At 41.4% G+C, this 19,231-nt stretch overlaps 1 long non-coding RNA gene across 1 annotated transcript; it reads right to left on the bottom strand.

The window, feature by feature from the left end:
• Positions 1 to 1,201: 1,201 nt before the first annotated feature.
• On the bottom strand, positions 1,202 to 17,320 carry LOC129172555 (uncharacterized). The gene is made up of 3 exons (XR_008567033.1): positions 17,152 to 17,320; positions 14,338 to 14,423; positions 1,202 to 1,259 (listed from the first exon to the last, which is right to left on the bottom strand). It is a non-coding gene; the product is annotated as an uncharacterized LOC129172555 (long non-coding RNA).
• Positions 17,321 to 19,231: the final 1,911 nt, after the last annotated feature.

Below are 19,231 nucleotides of genomic sequence, written 5' to 3'. Positions count from 1 at the left end.
CACGAGAAGATTTTGCACAATCCATTTTTTGTGTCCTACTATTTACAATGTCAAAGTAACCGATGTGAAAAAGGTCAGCCAGTGGTGCCGTAGGACTTTTGCACAGTACCGCTTACTGTATAACTACAGTATGTCTCTTTGCGAGAGCATTAGTCACTTTCTGATCCAGATGGTCAGGACAATACACAGACTATTTCCTAAACTGCTTATGTCATCCATTGGCTTGTAAAAGCCCGAGTGCACCCTACCCGTCACTGTGGCAGCAACGTGGAGCGATCGCAATCACACAATTAGCGGAGGCTCGTGGGAAATAATGTGGGATGAGCGACTTCTCAGGAGGAAGCATGGACAGAGACGGGATGAGAAGGACAAAAAGAGACAGAGCAACGTGCTCAACACAAGGTGATGAATGCAGAGAGAATCAGAGCAACCATTCATCTGCAATGACATGAATAAAAAATTTGACATTGCATGTTTGCTCGACTTGAATATCAAATAAGTACACTAAGCAAGAAGCAAAATGTTGATTTATTCATAATGTAGGTGCATGATGCAAACCCCAATAGGTACGCCCGTAAGCCACAACAGCAATGAACCACAATATGCAGGGTACTTACCAGTAACATCATGACATACAGTACATAGCAAGACCACATGAGGTATGTTTGGTGTACAGTGGATCCCCACTTTTTGCAGGGCCGCCAGCCCCCCCAAAATCTCTTCAATTGCTGTTCATGATCCAACGGCGCCATGATCCAACTCAGTGTGCACTCGGACGGTCGTAGCTTGCGCACTATGCCGAGAAGCCACCCTCCCTGTGACCTCACCTTAGGTTTCTTCCCTGGATTTGATCAGGAATCAGCAAATTCAGACATTTTTACTTAAGAAAATGTTAAAAACTATTTGAATACAGAAAATCCATGTATAATCCAGTTCAATGGACAAATATTAATATTTATTTTACGTCCCCGTTTTCTAGCAAAGGCACATAATGATGTACATTCTGCCTGTATTTATAAATTAACTCATAGTGAAAGACATATGTTTTATGTGGAAAAATCTGTCTATTTTCGGAGAACTTCTTTTTTTTTTTGCATGGATGTGAATGCTGGATGGCGAATGTGTGGGGATCCAGTGTACTTACCAGTAAACGTCACGGCAAACATAGCAAGACTATATGAAGCATGTTTGGTGTACTTACCAGTTGGTTCTACCAGCTTGCGGCATGAGAAGAGTTGTGCACGGATCCTTGCTTTGACCTGAGGACAACAGCAGGGGATTGCAATGAAATGTAACTCTTCATGGATGTTTTTATGAAGTGTAAAGACAGCTTTTAAATGCAATCCTGGGGGATATAAACTCCCTCCTGACCCAATCTTTTTACAATTCCATGATGTAACACACCTACTGATGCCCTAAGCTCTATTCCTCTTTCTTCTTTCCCTTTTTTATACATATATCCCTCCAGCCCACCAACCCACTCGGCTCTGTCAGCTTCTTGTACATTAGCCTTCTGTGGGAATCAAGTGAATGAGTGAACCTGACTGTGTGAGTGCAACGCATTCCCAGGAGAATTTAATCTTATGGAAAAAAGGAAGCTTTGTCTTATGTTTGAAGTGGACTAGTTTCTAGCAGCACTCTGAAACAATGGCAAATCCTGCCACAACACAGTCCAAATTTCAGCTCTGCCTGGGTGCTGTGAAGGAGTATTAAGGTTATTGTCACAAACTGTCAGGCACGAGTTAAGGCTGTCGAGTGCGTGACCCCCAATATGCAGAGACGAGGCTGCGGCTTGCAAAAATAAAGGTTCTTTAATGGTGCAAAACAAAAAGCGACAGAGAAAAAGGGCTCTGTGAAACAGCGTACACTAAGGTAGTTCAGGTAAGTAGTCTAGGTGACAGCACTGATACGGAGACGAGGTACAAGGGTAACAGAGGCGATGACGACATTAACAAAAATGAACCATCGCCGCACGTCTGACGACGCTGGCCTTTTAACAGCCACTAATGGTGATGTTCCGCAGCTGCGCGGCCACCAGGCTTGATGCGGCTGCCACTTCCTCCCCGGAAAAAGTGCAACCCGCCAAACTGAGAGAAACGTGACAGTTATGCCGGAAAAAATGCATCTAAAATTAGACTTTATGCTCAAAGACTACCCGTTTTCAAATTACAAGTACGGTGGCTCCCCGCACATTCGCGATTCAGCATTCATAGCTCTGCAAATTCGCAAATTTTTGGTCTAAAAAATTATATATACTATATATTATTAGATGTTGCTGTTCCGCATGTGTTTTAATGAACACATCCTTTAGCATCATGTTTTGGTGTGTGGCCATCCCTTTTGTGTGTTTATGTTCCGTCAGCACGTTGTGATATGTTAAACAGGGGGAGTTTGGTATTATATGTAGAGGCTGCTAGCTTTGGGCCATAAGCCACAAGTGTACGTCAGTGACATCATGAAGCCCCCACCATGGTGCGCTTGCAATAAAGTTGGGACACACACGCAATACAAACTCAGCAGTACAGATACATTATGATTTTGGCCATTGCTCTGTAAGAAAGAAAAGTCAAGTGCTCAGAAGACTATTTCTGTTTTGCTTAGTTAAGACAATTCCATTGTTTTGTCAAAATAATGTGCTGAGACACATGATGCTGTGAAGAATAAATATATGCACAGGTATATGTACTGTATATGTATACACACAGTATATGTATATATGTGGACAGTGTTCCTTCGTTTATCACTTAGATAGGTTCCCAAAATAGCCCGCAACAAGTGAAATCCGTGAAGTGGCGAACTATATTTTTGCACAATTATGATGTTGCCTGATGTTTTAAGGCTGTAAAACCCCTCACCATACACGTTATACACTTTTCTCTAACCGGCATGAACATTCTCTTGTTTAAACACTCCCAAAGTTCAAATTTTGGTAGAGTTTTAACGATCAACTTATAAGATTGGACACAAGAAATTAAGTGACTCACTCCTCTGATCGTGGCTTGGCCTGGCGCCGTTAGGATGTAGCTGTGCTAGCAGCTAGCGATCATACAACAGGAAACAGGCAGTGCTGCACCACAGCCAATCAGAACGCAGAACACAATGGGCGGGTTCTCCCTTAGCCAATCAGGAATGTTGTGGCTCCATACATTACTTTTCTTCAAATGTTCATTAGTTCATTAGCGTCTGAATTAACATTCATGAGTTGTGAGTACCTATTAGGCCCTGTCCACATTTTTTGGCAGGTTGAAAAAAATCTCATCCACACAGTGTCGGATAAGTAAATAGTCACACCCACACGGGAACAAATTACTGGGTGAAAACGAAGTAATAAAAAAGGCACACCTACTGTATATGTGACGCTGTAAACAGACAAAACCATGTGACACCGCAAAACGATAGAAGAAAGAACACATGCGCACAAGGTCTTTCATCTTGTCCGACTTGTCTAGACTAACACAAAATAAGTAGCAGAATTACTCCTGCAAGCCACTTTGGGGTGTAAAACAAAAGGCTGAGGCTAACAGTATCTCGTTTGAAAGAGGTGGTAAACAAGCCAGTTGCGCCATCACGACTGCTTACAACATCTCTCCCGCAAAGATTGTCTCATTCCATGCCACTAATGAGCTGTTCTGCCACCAGGCAGGCAAACGACCTTGTTATGCAGGACGGACAACAGCAAACCTATTGTGACCACTCACAGGGGACATACTGTACCCACTAGAAACATGACTAAGGAAGGTGAAACGTCTTCAACAAAAGACTCCAGTTGCCTTGAGTCAACCTTTGCGGATTACCGTGATTTGGATGCGTGAGACTCTACACTGACTTTTGACACTCGGTTTTGATTCCTTTCCTTTCCCTGATCGTAGAGTTACATCATACTTTTGCCCTGAGGATGCATCCTTTACACCTACACTGGACACAGATTACTACGACAAAGAATGATTGCAAATAATCTCTGCTGGTGTGGATTCTGTGACGGAACATTGAGGGCAACTCTGCGGACTTAATTATACTTTGGATGACTGGCAGCAGAGGGTGTGGATGAGAAATCTGCTGCCCAGCGATAAAGATGCTTGGCTCCATTTTTCTCTCTTCTTTGTCTGCGTAATGACTGCTGATTGCTGATTGTTGCCTTACTGTCTGTTATCGCTTATTAGACAGACTACATTACATGGAAGAGATGTGTGCTATCGTGCTGAAAAGATAATAATTATAGATTATGTATGCAGATTTGCTGTAATTATTGCTATCGTTTGTTGAAACATAGTATGACAAATTGACAGTGTAGCTTTATTTCAAACTGGATGAGTCCATTGTGGTCGCAAAACATATTACTGCAAAAGTTTGCCGTTCAAAATTGAGGTTGACGGGAAGGACAACCAACTACCCCTAAAGCTGAATGGCGAGGAGGTATATATTCAGGAAAAGTAAGCCATTAACAGTGTATGCTGTACATTTGACTTGTATTATTACATATTTATTATACATTATTATCGACTTAGGCTGATACAGCATGTTTTATGCAGGAAAAAAACGGCCTATTTTCAAGAGAAAATTGGCCAACACAGTAACAGCCTGGAGATCAGGAAGACCTGGGTTCGATTCTCCCTTGGGCATCTCTGTGTGGAGTTTGCATGTTCTCCCCGTGCATGCGTGGGTTTTCTCCGGGTACTCCAATTTCCTCCCACATTCCAAAAACATGCATGTTAGGTTAATTGGCGACTCTAAATTGTCCATAGGTATGAATGTGAGTGTGAATGGTTGTTTGTCTATATGTGCCCTGCGATTGGCTGGTGACCAGTCCACGGTGTACCCCGCCCTGGACTCATCTGGGATAGGCTCCAGCATGCCCCCGCGACCCTAAAGAGGAGAAGCGATATAGGAAATGGATGGATGGATGGTGCGTACAGTACATATAAAACATTACCCCCTGTTCAAAGTCACCTCTGTCTTAGTATCGACCATCCATCATGGATGAGCTGGGCCTATCTCAGCTGACTTTGGGTGAGAGGTGGAGCATTGGTCACAGTCAATCATACGACACATATAAACAAACATTCATGAAATTCATAGTCACACAATGGATGCATGGAATTAAGCCAAGTGTACCACTACACTATCAGAGATAGCATTTCAGCTGAAATGAAGCGTGTTCTTGACATTTCAATTCCCTCTGTGCCTCACAAGGGGGTCTACAGACTTTGTCAGGTTCCTATCGACTTTCCATTCATATTGCGCAGCCTCTTGCAGCTCTAATCAATGAACGCTAATGCCTCTATCATAATCCTCTCTCTAGAATTAAGATGGCATTGATCAGTTGGCCTTTAGTTTCTGCAGTGCTGAGCTGCGAGAGACTGCAGGGAAATTTTGATTTAATGCAAACAGGAATACAGACGGTACTAGTACAACGCATGAAAGGAAATTTCATTTTTCTGACGGACACAAGTTGTGCTCTTATTGTAAGAATTACCAACTACAGTGTGCTGTACTTTAAATACATCAGAGCTTTGGGGGCACCCAACAAGCCTCAGTGAGTTTCCACACTCATTTCTTTTTCTTGTATTGTCAGCGCAAAATAAGAAATGTGGATTCGGACATGGAACAACAAGATTTGTCTTCATCATATTTAATTATCTGCGATTGGCTGGCAACCACTCCAGGGTGTACGTCACCTCTCGCCCGAAGTCAGCCTGGATAGGCTCCAGCACACCCCCCGTGACCCTAATGAAGATAAGAGGCATAAAAAATGGATGGATGGATATATAATTATGTCAATGTCAGCATTATAGTGACTGTCTCATGCTTGCTGTATGAGAATTGAATTAACTGCAATGATCATAATAACGGGCCGCACGGTGGCCTAGTGGTTAGCATGTTGGCCACACAGTCAGGAGATCGGGAAGATCTCCATTGGACATCTCTGTGTGGAGTTTGCATGTTCTCCCCGTGCGTGCGTGGGTTTTCTCCGGGTCCTCCGGTTTTCTCCCACATTCCAAAAAACATGCATGTTAGGTTAATTGCCGACTGTAAATTGTCCATAGGTATGAATGTGAGAGTGAATGGTTGTTTGTCTATATGTGCCCTGCGATTGGCTGGTGACCAGTCCAGGGTGTACCCCGCCTCTCGCCCGAAGTCAGCTCGGATTGGCTCCAGCATACCTGAGACCCTCAAGAGGATAAGCAGCATAGAAGATGGATGGATGGATGGATCATGACAACAAATTCAGCCTTGTGTTCAGTCAGGTTGCTGGAAAGTCTCATTTGTGTGACACAGTGTTCACTCCAAGTCATCATTAGAACTCAGGGTCGAATACGAGAAAACCTGATCCGTGATCATGCACCATCCGCAAAATCCATCTTCCACCTGGAGGGGAGTAATTAATGAAACCACTCAGCCTCTTCCTCCTTTCCAAGGGTGTCTGTGGTAAACATGTTTCGAAAATGAAATGAGAGCAAAACATAATGAAGAAAAAAAAACTTTAGGTACACCTACACAATGTAATACGTATAAGTGTACAGGTGGGTGGGTGGATCGATGGTTATACTGGTAATAATATTGTATCGATACTAGCATGATGAAAAAAATATTTTTCAGTATGTTGTCAAAATATCTACGTATTTTTGTTGTTCTGCTCAAATATATTGTATACATTGTTATATTGTTTACAAATGTATGTAATACAGGCAAACCTCGGTTTTTGTACACTGCAGCTTTTGTATGATTTGTTTTTTGGTGAAAATTTTGCCTTGGTTTTTGTACAAACTAGTCCGTTTGCCTTGTTCTTTATTGTATTGGAACAGACATTTAATCTTGAAAGGTGAGTTATTCAACAACACAATAGCATGTACTGTAGAACAAGACTGAATAGGTATGTTAACATAGAACACAGGTGTCAAACTCAAGGCCCGGTGGCCGGATTTGGCCCGCATATCATTTTATGTGGCCCGCGGATGTCTTGAAATAATGCATGTCAAAAGGACACTTATTTTAATATTATTTGAAAAAAATATTGTAATTTTGTAATTAATGTTAATTTTGTCTTTACTTTTTTTTAAGCTTTGTTTTTCATTATTTTATTTTTATATTATTGTTAAATTATTATTATATAAATATATATTATTATATAAATATATTTAATCAGTAACAATTTTAATATATAAAAAATATTTTTACAATAATATAAAAAATGTAATATTTAAAACATATTTTTACAATAATTTAATAAACATTTACCGTTCCATTCAATAATAAAAATAATATAATACAGTAAAAACAAAACAAAAACAACTTTAAAAAATATTTTTTTTTCAATCAAAAAGACAATCTTCCTTGCTAAATTTATTAATTGTCAATATTGACAGAAAACATTATATTTTTTTGTTGTCAAGTCCAATTTAAAATAACGTTTTTTATTAGTTATTAATGAAAAATTTATGTAATAATTAACAAAATTCTAAAATAGAATTATAAAAAGTGGCCCTCTGAGGATAACCATAACTGCGATGTGGCCCTCGGTGAAAACGAGTTTGACACCCCTGACGTAGAACATATCTGAGAGGATAAATTAACATAACAAGCCAGCAAGTCCAACAAGCAATTTATCGGTAATTTATCGGTTTTCTCTGGTTTTCATGCTGTTTTCACCTCTAAATGCAGACTACACAGGCAAAAATTATCCTATCCAATCTTAAATTTAGCGTAGATATTCACTGCTAAGTGTGACATAAGAAAACACACCTGTGCAATATAACACACCTGTCACATGTTCCAATAGTTTTGCTAAAATTGATGGTTTCAAACAAAACATCTTATCTTCTAAGTGCATCCAATCCAGTTGTAAACATCTGGAAATAAAGCTGAAATGTTGCTCTCTGGTCTCATATTCATGTTTTGATGTCAAACCCAAATGTTTTCAGTCTACAGCAAAAAATAAAGTATCTAACCTCACTGTTAAATATTTCTGGAGGGTACATATAAATTGAGGAATTCTCTCTATTTGCTGTTTGAGTGGCAGTTTTTTCCAATCAATCAATCCCCGTTCAAGCAGAACAAGAAGTTCAGATGGGACAGAGCCTTCTCCATTCGGGCTCTGAATTTATGGAACAGCCTACCTCTGCACACTCAACAAGCATGTCCACTGTCCATTTTTAAAATCTATCTTAAAACTGACCCAGCCTGAGATATTGATTTTATTGTATGAAGCATGTTTTATTTTTGTTTCTATTTATCTTATCAATCTTGTTTAGTGTGACTGGAGACTGGAGTCACAGTAAAAGCAAAAGAGGAATACACTGGAATAGTCATGACAAGGCATAGTGAATTTTAGCTTGGACCGCTTGGTGTGGTGTTCACATGTTCTGGGTTTGGGGTTTTCACTGCGTACTACAGCCTAAAACATTAATGTTAGGTTAATTGTCGACTCTAAATTGTCCATAGGTGTGAATGTGACTGTGAATAGCTGTTTGTATACGGTACATGTGCCCAATGATTGACTGATGACCAGTCCAGGGTGTGCCCGGCCTCTCGCCCAAAGTCAGCTGGGATTGGCCCCGACTCACGTGTGACACTGAACAATAAGTAATGTGGAGAATATTATACAATTGTCATGCAATAAAACAGGCAAAACAACACTGATTTTGAAATGTTTCAAGGTAATTCATCGCATACTGTTTCAGCTTTCATCAGAGCAACTGCATCTTCGGCGGAGGTCTGCACTCTCCTCCAGCTAACACCTAATATTTGAGTATGATGTTGCGCATTAGTTCTTCCTTTTCTCCTACTTAACTAATGACGGATGAGTGCTGTGATTTCCTCCTCTTCTTCTCAGTCTCCCCAAAAGACCTTAGTTATCTCTCAGACACGCCACTTGGTCGAACCTCAAATGAAATCTTATCAAGCATTGTCGCTGCTCATTTCCTCTTTTTCCTTCTACACTATCTTTCCCAAACACCTTTCAGTGTGACATTAATTACAGCAATGAACATTGCAATGTCACTTACTGCTTCAACAGAGCCTGATGAAGTGTTTTATTACTTATTAAGGCCAGAATGACGGGGTTGATTACCTTTAGTCTGCACTGTTTATTGTCACTCTATGTGTCACGCTCATAGAAGAGTGTGTGTCTTGTACCTCAGACAGTGTGTGTGACAGTGGAACCCCGCCCATTCATGGCACAGCAAATTCACAGATTTTTGATCAAAATAATAATTTTATTTTATTCTAAAATGTACAGCACACATGTACCACTGTTAGAAAGCCCACCATTTTGACATGTTTGTGTCTGTATGTGTCACTGACAATGCTTTTTTAGCAAGCGTTGAGATTACGCACTGGAGCGGTCCTTGAGCGCACCATAGTTGTTTGCTGTGACATGCAAAAGTTTGTTTGGCTACGGAAGTACTAACACAAGTCGTTACTGGAATCACAACAGGCAAGCAGTGTGGACTGTGTATACGAGGCTGGGACAAATGCCTTCTCGAGCCTGCCAGCCTCTAGTGCTAGCCTGAGGACTAGGCTAACGGCTAAACCGTGACTCCGATTCAACCTTCAGTGTTCAGAGCTTAAACTTTGTTTTTCCGTAATGTCTTTAACTGTACATGAAATTGCAGCTCTGGGAATCAGCTCAGTCGAGACATTTGTTATGCAGGACGTTGCTTTTACTGGAAAGGATAGCAACAAAAAGATACTGGAATAAAAAACATCCATCCATTCATTTTCTATGCCGCTTATCTTGCGGGTATGCTGGAGCCTATCCCAGCTGACTTCGGGCGAGAGGCGGGGTACACCCTGGACTGGTCGCCAGCCAATCGCAGGGCACATATAAACAACCATTCACTCTCACATTCATACCTACAATTTAGAGTCGCCAATTAACTTAACACTAAATGTTTTTGAGAAAACCCACGCACAGGGAGAACATGCAAACTGGGCACACAGAGATGCCCAACGGAGATTCGAACCCAGATCTTCCCGATCTCCTGACTGTGTGGTCAACATGCTAACCACTAGGCTGGAATAAAAACATGACTAACAGAAATAGATGGACCTCTCGCATGAGTAAAACAAACCAAAAGGGATTAGGATTTGACACATGACTGAAAGATGCATAGTAGACTTTGACAAGACAAACCTATGTATCAATCAAAATCCATTCCTCAGCTATGGCAGAAGGGTCTATAATCCTTCCTCTCCCGCCCGAGGCCAAAAAAATCACCTGCCATCCACAAAGTCACCGTCCATCCCAAAGGAAAATACTCATTACAGGCTGCCATTACATTCCACTGTGTCTCCTGCCATAACCTTGAAACACTGTTCACTCAGCCAAAAACACTTCAAGCCAACAGGGTAGCTAGGTCAATTGAGTCAATGTCAGGTGGCTTCTTTCTCCCACAAGCACTTCCATTGACATGATTTCTCTGAACGTTACAAGGGCGAGTATACAGTACATCGCATGGAAATGTAAAGTAGTTGTGCGCTGCTCTCATGAAAGCTAGGCTCTGGAAGATTATCCTCATCTTTGAACACCTAAATAAAGTACCGTTTTGACCAGATAGGACATTTTTTTATCAAGCAAACAGTCTGAAAAAGACGAGTTGTCTTATATTCAAAGTCTTGAGGTTTATCCGTGCGTTCACATTGGACCAAACGAACCACACGAGCAGACAAATGCACCAGAATTTGCAAAGTGCAAATGCACCTTTAGCGAATGGAAGTTATGAGAAGTTATTATGCAAATTTTAAGATAATGGTGATCAATGAAATATTCGAGTAATAGGTTTGATAAAATATGATATAACTCCAGGAGGGGCCATAGCAATTCGGTGCAGTGTGGTGGTCCAATCCTCGGCTGCCTCTCTAGTGGGGAAATGCCTCAGCTGGTGCCCAAGGCTAAGAAGTTCTTGCTGGACATAGTCCAACTCACGTCAACACACGGTAAGAGCTCTGGAACCAGTCCTCCTGTGAGAGGCAACCGGCACCGGTACTTGTACTTGCCTGTACGTTTAACCCGGAGGATGAGAAAGTAGTGTCCCTCTCCCTCCACCTTTGTGTGGGGGGACTGGTCCTGATGGTTGTCTATGCTTATGCGTCTAACAGATGTTCAGAGCACTCCCCAGTACTCTCTCCGGGCATTCCCTTGTTCTGCTGGAGGACTTCATCCCTCACGTTGGCAACGACAGTGAGGTCTGGAGAAGAGTGATTGAAAGGAATGGCCCCCCTGGTCAGAATCCGAGCAGTGCGTTGTTATTGGACTTCTGTGCTTGTCACAGATTGTCCATATTGAACGTCATGTTCAAGCACAAGGGTGTCCACATGTACACTTAGTACCAGGACCCCGTGGGCAGCAGTTTGAGGGTTTGATTGGTTTGATGGTCATCAGAATTGCAGTCACCTAACCTGGAGCTGTCATCCAAGGGATGACATTTTACCTCTGGATAATTATGAAAAAGATTTCAAAACTTAAGAGAATTTACACAAAAAAATCTAACACAAACCACACAAAAACACTGTTCCCTGGGTAAACCCAGATATCATAAAACTTATGAAAGAAAGAGCCCTGCGAATAGCAAATAAAACTCAATCAACTCATGACAGGGTACATTTCACCATGTTGAGAAATAAAGTTTTACGATCATTCAGAAAGGCAAAGGCAGATTTTTTTCTTCCAATGATTGTAAAATCAAACGGTAATGGCAAAATGGAACCAGATGAGGAATATGTTAGGTGACAGCCCAAAGGAACAAAATGCCCTAGAAATCAAAATAAATGATCAACAATCAAATAATATTCCAGCTGTAGCAGAGTCATTTTAACTACAATTTTATTGATTCCGTGGCTGTAATAGCGAGGTGGCTTGCACCTGTGGAAACTAACACTCTTTCAAAGATGCAAATTAACCACTTTTCAATTTACTAAATATCACCGAATCAGAGGTATTGCACACTATTAATTTACTTAGACCATCCAAATGTAAAGATATTTTTGGTATGGACACAGCGATGCTCAAGGACCTTAGCACATCAGTCACACGGCACATCTCCAAAGTTATTTATCTGTCCATTTCCCAAGCATGTGGAAGCATGTTGTCACTCCCATTTTTAAAGGTGGAGATCCTCATTCTATGGCCTCATTCGATAGACACATCGGCATATTGCCCACTGTGTCCATGATTGCAGAGAAACTGGTAGCAAAACAAATAAACAATAATTTAAATGCCACACCCTTTGCTTTACACCCCACGCAGTTTGGCTTTAGAGCCAATTACTCCACCCAGACTGCTATTTGTTATTTCACTGAAAACACCAGAGCCATGTTAGACTGAGGTGGGGTTGTCGGTGCTCTGCTCCTGGATCTCATGAAAGCATTTGACACTGTCAATCATAAAATCTTGCTATGAAAATAATGTATGTCAAATTTTTCACCAAATGCTCTTAAATGGATTGAGTCTTACGGTACCTCACTGAGCGCTCCTAATATGCCAGTGCCCAGTTCGTTAAGTCAGTAGCCCTCCGGCTGTCCACTGGTCTTCCTCAAGGATCAAATTTAGGACCGTTGCTGTTTTCACTTTACATTAATGACCTCCATTCCATTTGCATTGTCCAAATGTATGCTGATGACACTGTAACTTACGCTCATGGTAGTGATGGAAGCTCACTGACTCCATGGTTAATGGTTAAGTCCAAAAACACCCCCAGTGCCAAGCCAGATGTTTTTGTTTCAGGGTATCAGAATACAAATACATCGGTGTCATAATTGACACAAAACTGTCATTTAAATCACATGTAAACAGGGTCTCTCATCAAATCTAATTTAACCTCAGTAACTTCAGACACATGTGCCATCAAATGTCCACACAGGCAACAAAAATGTACACGCGTGTTATGATCTTCTCACATATCACTTACTGTTTACCCATTAGGTCGCAGTCACTTCACAAACGCACTATAAAAATTTCGGATAAGAAACCACACATTTCTCACCATTGTCCAATATTGCACAACCATAAACTACTCAGCTGGGAAAACATGGTCAAATGATCAAATCTCTGTTTTATTTATAAAATCATGAAAGATTTATCATCTCCTCCTCTTCAACAGTTTGTCAACAACCAAACAGCTGTTCATAGCAGAACTAGAAGTGCTAAGAGGGGAGATCGCATGATTCCATTTAGAAAAAGGGCATTTGGACAAACGGCTTTCTCCATCCGAGCCGCCACTGAGTGGAAACTCACACCCATAGCCATTAGAAATCAAGATCCAGTTAAAGAAATGCCTTATTGACACTGAGAACTGCCTATAGACCACAGATGAAAAATATACCCCAATGGCGAATGCTGGCGTATTGACAGAAATGTCTTCTAATATGCACTGTTCCAGTGAATAAATAAATTAAATTAAAATAAAATGAACACATGACGGAGGCTCCGGGCCGCATGTTGGCCGCACAGTCAGGAAATCTGGAAGATCTGGGTTTGAATCTCGATTTGTGCATCTCTGTGTGGAGCTTGCATGTTCTCCCCGTGGATGGGTGAGTTTTCTCATGCATGTTAGGTAAATTGGCGACTGTAAATTGTCCATAGGTATGAATGTGAGTGTGAATGGTTGTTTGTCCATATGTGCCCTGTGATTGACTGGGGACCAGTCCAGGGTGTACCCCGCCTCTCGCTGGGATAGGCTACAGCATACCCCCGCAACCCTAATGAGGATAAACAGGATAGAAGACGGATGGATGGACGTAGTCGCCCATCTCCAGGAGAGCTGGAACCATGTTCTAAAGGAGGCAGCGGACATTGAGCCTAAGTGGGCCATGTTCCCTGCCCCCATTGTTCAGGCGACCAGTAGCAAACTAGACCGCCCTGAATTAGTTGCTCTCTCTGCTGGTTCCTAGCAGGTAGTGAACTCCATCCCATAATCCTGTCGATTGTTTTTTTTACTTTTTACACCAGATGCCCTTTGTGAGGCAACCCTGGCCAGGAATCGAATCCATGCCCTCTGCCATGAAGAGTAAAAGCTTGTACAATTACACCACCAGGGAGAGATAGACCAAGTGTGGCGAATTAATTGATACGCTCATAAAAATGTCTACTGTTGACACACAGCTCGTTTCCCCCGCTCCAAACTCACCTGCTCGCTTGACGTGGACTTTGTCCTCCTAGTTCCGATCAACATTTGCAATAAAAGTGAATGTTGTAATTATTAGATTAAATTCACCTCCAGAACCCTCCCCTTCTCTCTTCAACTGCAACTGTTCACTCGTGACACAATCCAGGTTTAAGCCCTAAATATGCCGCACACACTTATTAAACACATTCAAAGTATAAAATGTATAGGTACTCACCACGAATGAATGATGATGTGAAATGAGCCATGAACAGCTGGAAGTCACGTTGTAGCCAGTCACTGCGTGCAACTATGGTGCATTCACTGTAGAACAAAGTGCGAAATATCAACGTTTGATGGAAAAACATTATCAGTGAAGCACAAAGACAAAAACATGTAAAAATTGTGGGTTTTCTAACAGCGGTACGTGTATGCTGTACATTTTACCTGTATTATCATATACTCAGAAATTATTATAGATTTATTGTGAATGAGATGGAGAAAAAAAAGCCCATAGAAGCATATGTGTATTTTGTTTTTAAATAAATAAATAAATAAATAAATAATGTTGACATTCACAGAGGATCAACTTTAAAGGACGCCCTCCAATGTCATATATGTAACCATTTCCATGTTTACTAAAGCAGTGTTCTCAGCCTTGTTGTGTGCGTTATCTCATTTAAAATGCATCGGACATTATTCAAATATTTCTCTAATGTAGTCACAGATTCTGTTATCACATTTGATATGACTTTCCACAGCTCAGCAGTGCTGACCCCTAATATGAAATCTAATCTGCATTTTTCTGCTGCCTCATTTGTAATGGAAATGTTGCAAAATATACAGAAGGGTGCAAGCGATGTCCATTGAGACGGATCACACAGGACCAGTTAATTTCATGCCTTGTATTTTTCTGTCATGCATGGCTTATTCACAGTTGAGGCCTGCATGATGAAATGCATGCACTCTGATCTTTCCCACTTCCCCATTACCTGGACCCTGATTGGTAGTGCATGAGCTACTGTATCTGCATGCAGGAATAATCACCAAATTACCATTTCCTTTTATATATAATATACAGTGGTGCTAATCCACAAAGAGAAAGTAAGATGAAACCAATGTAGGGGGACGGTTGTGACAGTTTCATTTGGGTTTGCCAGTGCCGACTAGCTCAGAGATGTAAAGGGACAACAGAAAGGCCTTTCAGTTCTCTGGCCCCTCAGATTGGAATCAGCTCCAGAGTAAGCTGTCTGCTCGAGAGCTGGTCTCTCTGAGCATTTTTTTTTTATCTTGGTTAAAGGGTTTGGAGAAAACATACTGTCCAAGACATAACATCAAAGGAATGGGTGGAGAAAAAGAAGCGATGAGAGCAGGCGAGGACTCACATATGTAACACTAAGACCAAACTTTGGCAACCTGTCTGGAGTCACAGGTTACATATTTACACTTTCTTTTCAAATATTTCTTAGTCCCGTGTATTTATGTTTTAATTAACTGAAAAACATTTGTGGTCCTACTTTATTTGTATACGAACATGTGCCCTGTCCTTCTCCAGGAAACTTGTCATCCTGGATAATGAACTGTCATACAAATCCCACATCAATAACATCACTCGATCTGCTTACTTTGACCTCCGCAATATTAATCGTCTCCGGCCTTCCCTCGCTATCCACGCTGCCTCCATCCATATCCATAGCCTGGTAGCTTCACGCATCAACTACCGAAACTCACTCCTTTTTGGTCTCTCCCAGAAGTCCCTCGATAAACTTCAACTGGTCCAAAACTCTGCTGCCCGGATTTTAACCAGAACTCGTTCATTTCATTTCATCACATCACCACCATCCTACAGCAACTTCACTGGCTCTTGGTCCAGCAGAGAAGAGACGACAAACTCCTTCTCCACACGTTCAAAGCCATACACAACCTCAGCCCTCCGTACATGAGCTTTCAGCCGCTCTGTTCCCAAACTCTGGAACTCATTACCTTCTGACATCCGAAATATCGACTCACTCCCCATTTTCATATCACGACTCAAAACCGTTCTGTTCAAGACTGCATACTCACTTTGACATGTCTATGTTGTTTTTAGAAAGGTGCTTATAAATTAAATGTATTGTTATTATTGCTTTGTTGTAAAGGTCTGATCACCTTCTGGTGAGCTTGGATAATACTCCATCTTGGATTAATTGGAGTATTAATTCATTCATTTGGCACAGCATAAAAATATCTTCTTTTTTTTGGATTTATGTTACTGAAGTGTTTATATGACTATTCTGTTCAAATTGCATGTCCTAAAATTCCGGACAAAGAAAGAAGGCCTTGTTTTTGTACAAAATGTGTATGTTTTCCTTTTTGTCAGTCCCGGGCACTGTTTAAAAAGTAACGATTTGGCATCCGTCTCCGATAAACGTAGACGATACGACCCAAATTGTACTCCACTGCCATCTACTGGCATGGCATGCAATACTACAGCACTTGCAGTTGTTTTTGCACTCTTGTACTTGAGCTTTTTAAAAACCCTAAGGTTAAAAAGTTCGCTCTAAATGGAGACATTTTGTGGTGGGCCGCTTCAGGTAATTCTTATGCATAAGCGTAAAATACAGGGGGCGACGTAGCCCACCCAACCCCCGAAAAAAATATCAGTCAAGCTGTGGTTGGAGGGTGCTGTCGGTATGGCAGCTCTCAAAAAGCGTCAGAAATATCTGTGTACAGCTATTTGTGTGTGTGTGTGTGAGATCGGATTAGTCTCTTCGCGTACACACTCCATCAGTGGGATTCTATCTCAAGATGTCCTCAGATCTCAGATAAAATGCGAGGTGAGCGGCGCTGCCAATCAGATCTGTAAATAGACACATCTTAAGATGTTTTTGCGCTGGTGTCTGTGTACGACACAAGTGACACGCTTTGTACAAACACTTTCACCCCTGTGAGCCCCATGTACCGTATCGACTTCTCCAACTAAACTGCTTTACATTTATTGAACATCAAACGGAGCAGAAAATGAGGTTGCACCGCAGACGTTCAAACTCGGGTACAAATCCTTCCCGCTTACTTCGAGGGCGCAAATTTGGAGCGATTGGTATCTGCGCCGCTCACTATCTGTCCTCCTCATCGGGCGACATCCTCTGGAGATTAGGAGGTGTGCGCCGTGACGCCGCTTCGCTTGCTGCCGGCGTTGCCAGTATGTCCTCTTCCCCGCTCTCAAGGTCACAGCGGCATGTAGCGCTGCAATATGATGAAAGCAGCACGAAAATGAGGTTTATCTAAGCACACGCAGGCTGAGCAATTGCATCAAAGAAACGCTTATTTGGGCTAGAAGCAGTTGATTTAGCTTGGCTCTTATGGAAGCGACTTTAAGTCAATTAATTAATCACTCCAGCCCAAATTGGCAGGCCAGTGATTTTGTGGAGGCACCTTGAATGCATTATTCAAGTTGGAAAAAGTCCAATACCCAGAGGTGAAAATAATACCTCAGACAGCGCGCTTGCTGATGCAAAGCGGCCCTGACCGGCCAGTGCTGGCTCTCTCAGGCGTAGACTGCTAATGCTTTCTCTGGCAAACACACACGCACGCATCCACATGCGCGCACACTCAAGCACCGATGAAGCATACGCACACAAAGCCACACAGCGTCATCCTGACCATGCACTGTCTTTTTCATGCAAATTGGATTTGGTGTTGATGCAAATATCATCAGGTATCTTGGGAAAGCACGTGAGGGTGGATTGAGATTATGTGTGTCCAAGTCTTAAACACCACCCTTGAGTGGTGCTGCTATCTAGTGGTCAGCCTGAATGGATTTTCTGTTAAATTGTGAAAAAGAGCAAAAAATAGAAGCTATATGAGGTATATTTGTATTCATAACCGAGCATAGTGTCATAATTACATAAATCCTGGGAACTATATTTGGTCATTTATAAGTTACATGAGGCAGTGGAGCCAATCAGTGAAGAAAGGTAATGGTAAGAATGGCAAGGTTATTTTGACAAAAGTATGAAAATATCATTATTAAAATTTTTAAAGCAATTTAAGTCTGATAATAGAGTGAAACCTTGGTTTGTGCAAGTACAGTAATCTCGGTTATCGCTGTTAATTGGTTCGGTGATGAATGAATTTCCACAAAGTAGGATATGTTTGTAGTTAGAGCATACAGAACCTGATCAAGATGTGGTTTTTAACATTATTAGAGCTCTCTAGACATGAAATAACACCCCTATAGTTGGCGACCAGTCTAGGGTGTACCCTAGGGTGTTCCAAAAGGAGAGCTGGGTGGGGGGTGAACAGGAAGTAGAGCCGACGGTTCACAGTTGAGTTTTATGTTGGCGTGGGTTACGGCCGCAATAGTAGCCTGTGTTTTTATTAGGGATTATTGTGCCTGTTGCACCTGCAATAAAACCCTGCTGTTCCAGCAATCAAGTCTGGTGCTTATGTGTCTCACAGAACATAGCAGTAAGATCAGTGGCACCTAGTGACCAATGTAGAGTACTACATATCATTGCAACGTCTTTGAATGCATCTTATGAATGCCCTTGATTTTAACTTAATTTTAATTTTATGCAATAAAATGGGAAAAAATGCTTAATTTACGCAAAATAACCCTAAAATTTGCTTAAGTATGCATATTTTTTACAAATAATGGTGAATGTTAAATTTTACCTGTTAGAACCACAAAATTTAACGTGCACCTACATGTGTAGGCCGACTGAAATAATTTAAACACTTAACTCTCTGAGTCTTACTGAGTGGTTCCCATATTTGTGTAAAATGAAAACAAAATGTAGCCAAAATTAACACATCAGTGTTGTTTGCTCAATACTGTTTAACGGTCATGTACTTGGCTCTTTCTTTCATTCTGCACTCTTTCATTTTCGGAATAATTTCCTGTTTATTTTTTAATTCAGAGAGTAGATGCTCTGATGTTTTTACGAACGATTCTTTCATATATTCTCCATCTGTGAATGGCTTCCTATCTCATGTGCAGCCCAGCGTTGCCAACTTGGCGATTTTCTCGCAAAATCTGACGCCTTTCCAAACCCTCTTGGTGACTTATTTTCTCAAGAGCGACTAGCGACAAATGTAATGACTTTTCCTGACGTCGCTGGGAGATTTTTCTGGTATTTTGAGACGTGAAC

Source organism: Dunckerocampus dactyliophorus, chromosome 19 (genome assembly GCF_027744805.1).
Source record: "Dunckerocampus dactyliophorus isolate RoL2022-P2 chromosome 19, RoL_Ddac_1.1, whole genome shotgun sequence".
Taxonomy (NCBI): domain Eukaryota; kingdom Metazoa; phylum Chordata; class Actinopteri; order Syngnathiformes; family Syngnathidae; genus Dunckerocampus; species Dunckerocampus dactyliophorus.
Note: the sequence above shows the minus strand (reverse complement) of the source record. Positions and strands in the feature narration are given on the sequence as shown.